Here is a 3,605-nt window from a genome sequence, read left to right as displayed (position 1 = left end):
CCGGCTTATTTTCTTTTTTTTTCGGTCAATGTGAAACGCAGACTGCAAACCAGGGGTAAAATGCAGACTGAGGTTATAACATAACTGTTGAAAAAGCCCAAACCCCTTAGAAATGCTAACCTTAGGCGCCTTAGGCCTAATTAGGCCTAAAACAAGATTTAGGCTTAACTGTTAGCATTTCTAATGAGTTTGGACTCTTTCAACAGTTAAATTATAACTTCAGTCTGCATTTTACACCCGGTCTACAATCTGCGTTTAACACTGACTTTTTTTTTCCCATTTCCACGGAACGCTGAACATCAAGAAGGGGAACGTGACTTGGACATTCCCACGAATGTCGTACTGCTCGCCGTGAGCGTTCGAGTTACCGTCGAGTTTGCGTTATTTCGGCGGAATGACAATTGGTCGTTTTCTGTTTAACGGCTTCTATCTTCTTAACGAAGGTTCTGTCAAAATAGAAGATATCTTTTTCGAATTTTACAGTTCATACACTTTCTACAGATATGTGGTTTGTGGTAGTTAAATTGAAACAACGCGCGTACGAGAATTTTTTTCGCAGGACACCCGCGAACTTATTTTATAAGCTTACGCAAGCTTGCTTGTTTCTGTCAGGTTAATAACAGTGCTTACTTCGGCTTACTTTCACATGATTAATTTCGTGAATTCTCTCGAAGTTTGTTTTACAGGTTAAACGCGCACAGATTAATAAGCTTTAAGGCTATTTTAACGAGAGAGAGTTACTTTAGTCAAATGTGTCACTTGAAAACAAGTGACTGAAAGGTACTTGGTAATCGATGATTTCAAGCGTTGCGCACTACAAGGATTTCAAAACGCGTTTCAGTCTGTAGCAACCAGAAACAGTACTTACCAGACAACGCATTCATAGCCATCCTTGATCGTTTCAGAGAAGACGGAGTTGTAGGTGTTGCTACCATTTGTTTCTTGCGCCATCTTCGATGTCTGGTGTACTTCTTTCAATTACGTGGAGATGAAATATCAAGACACCTAGACAAAGTGTGATTGTTTCATAGGGATTGTCGGAATCAACCCTCTCCCCAGGCTCTATCTCCGTTGCCTAGTCGCAGAGGAAAGAGAACCTGAGAATGAGGCTGTGAGTTGGTGATATTACGATCGCGTGAGCGAGGTTAAGTAATGGAAGTTAATGTTACAGGCTCTTTCTCTTCTAAATGTAAAGAGGAAAAAAGGCGAAAATTTTGCACGCCAGAAATAGCTCCCGAGGAAAGAGTGGTCTACGATGCTCCATCGCGTTTAGACTAATGGCTCCCTTGAAATTATCACTGGCATGCGTGTCCGACTGCCAGCAATCCATCGACCGAATACGTTCCACCATCCAGATACAGGGATACAGGAAAGGGACACATTAGGAAAAGAGACTATGACATCGGAAGCAAAACCACAATAACATTGACACAAAAATTACCAATTACTTTGTTTATATTTTATGTTTCATATTTTTAAAAAGTATTTATGAATATATTCATTATCTTTTCTTATTATCGCTTTAAAAGTTCCCTACTGAATTGAGCCATTTTTAAATTGTCTAATGTAGAAGTTCAGCTTTTTTTAGTATAAATACACAGGCCAAAAAAGAAGAAAAAAAAACCTTTTCAACGCAAAATCATCTTCACTTACAGTGGCCAAAACGACTACTGACAGCCCTTTTGTCCGTCGAGGTGATTATCGGCTGATAATCCTAGATAGCGAGCCAACGAGAGCGCGCAATTTTGTATAATCACCTGTGTATTTATACTAAGTATAATTATTAAATGTTTTTAAAAATCCAGTGCAAACATGCAAAGTTTTGCTTATGAATGGGCAAAATGGGCATAATTTTAGCGTCAGTAACATTTCCTTGATCATTTGCAGGGCTCTTAGATGGCTGAAAAGCCAGAATCAGCAGTGGTTGTTCTGGGTTGCGGAAACATCATCACTAAATGGTAGATTAGGTAAATGTTAATTTCACGCTATTATACATATTGCCCGGAATCAGTATCCACAGTGCTGGCAACGCAAACAGTACTTAGACACTCCTTATAACTATCATCAATAATTGCATGATTTCTCCCCCTTGAAGTTTGCAGCATGTTTAGTGTGCGAAACACTGAGGACTCCATGCTGTTTCTCCTGCATCCACGACATGGAAGCCAACGCTGGTGAAGCAACTTCATGGTATGTTTAAAATTTAAATTTCCTTTCGAGATCGTTCTCTTGTTAAAAAGAAGAATGCATTGCTTTAAAACCTTAAATTAAGCATACAAGTGAATACGCTAAACCTCGTAGCGTCTTCAGTGTCTAATTATAAAGTCAAACACGAGGAATTTTGCCGCAATGTTTCTCCGTTCTTAATAACCAGCCTCTAGAAAATTCAGATTCAACAAAAATTTCCGCAACCAAAATTTTTTTTTTATGATTGTTAAGAAAAACTTTTTTTTTTTTGAAAACTGCTTGTGTTTTAACAGATAGCAACCTTACGGAACTCGACATCTAGGACAGGTTGTCCGAGGTCTTGGAAAAGACTTGTGACGCCCTCAAGGTGCTGTCGGTGCAAAGGTACATGTAGAATCGCTCATTAAGTGCCAGTTTATGAGTGATAATCGATTTATTTGTGTAATTGTAAGTATGTATTTGCGATTTTATTTTTCAAGAATTGTAGCAAACGGGAAGACAAGTATAGTTTGTAGTTTAATTGTTATTAGTAGGCGAAGAGCCACTCGGTGGCAGTAACACTACTAAAGTCATTATTATTATCATTTCTTATCGTTATCATTATCATTGTCTTATTACCACTATCTTATTATTAGTATTATCTATTATTATTATTATTATTATCTTATTTTCTTTATTATTAAAGAGTCTTAACAGGGTAACTGTATATTCATGCAAGTGTATATAGGCAATTTTTTAGGCCTGCATGTGTTGTGATGCTTGCCAGATGGGGCGCACTCGGCAGATGTGTAACGGTTAAGGGTAATCTAATAGCCTTGACTACAATTTTGCAGAGAACAACTTGGCAAGTTCCGGGCGGAAAGGGAGAGGAGGAACAAGTCATAACTTCCGTCAAGCGCAATTGCAGGATCTAACGAAATAACGAAAGTGATCCAGGAAAGGTTGAACGACAGGTAAACATTAATCGCATCATCAAAGTATAAAAGCGCTGTTACACTGTGAAATGTTCGTGCAACTTATCTCGCAATGTTTGGGGACAGTGTGGCGGGACAAGTTGCATGAAACAATTCAAGGTGTAAATTACCATACAACGGCAAAATCGTTGCGAGACAAGTTGCAAGAGCCGTTGCCTATAGTACAATGAGGATCTACTTTTCGTGCAACTTGTCGCGCAACGATTTTGGCCGTTGCAGGGTAGTAGTGTTTGCCGTAGATGGGTAGATCCAAACAACGTTTTAAATGGCTTTAATGGAAAGCAACAGTGGCTTCCCTGTATTCTTTCCATCTTCCGTACTGCATTGAATATACCGTCTTCATAAACAGATAAACTTAGCTGCAACGACTTTGCAGGATAACGAAAAGAAGGCAAGGAAAGCCCGCTTGTCCGATGAGCCAGAGGATGGGGTGACCATCCGAAT

Source organism: Montipora foliosa, chromosome 2 (assembly GCF_036669935.1).
Source record: "Montipora foliosa isolate CH-2021 chromosome 2, ASM3666993v2, whole genome shotgun sequence".
Classification (NCBI taxonomy): domain Eukaryota; kingdom Metazoa; phylum Cnidaria; class Anthozoa; order Scleractinia; family Acroporidae; genus Montipora; species Montipora foliosa.
The sequence above is the reverse complement of the archived record's forward strand: the minus strand, read 5'-3'. Positions refer to the sequence as shown.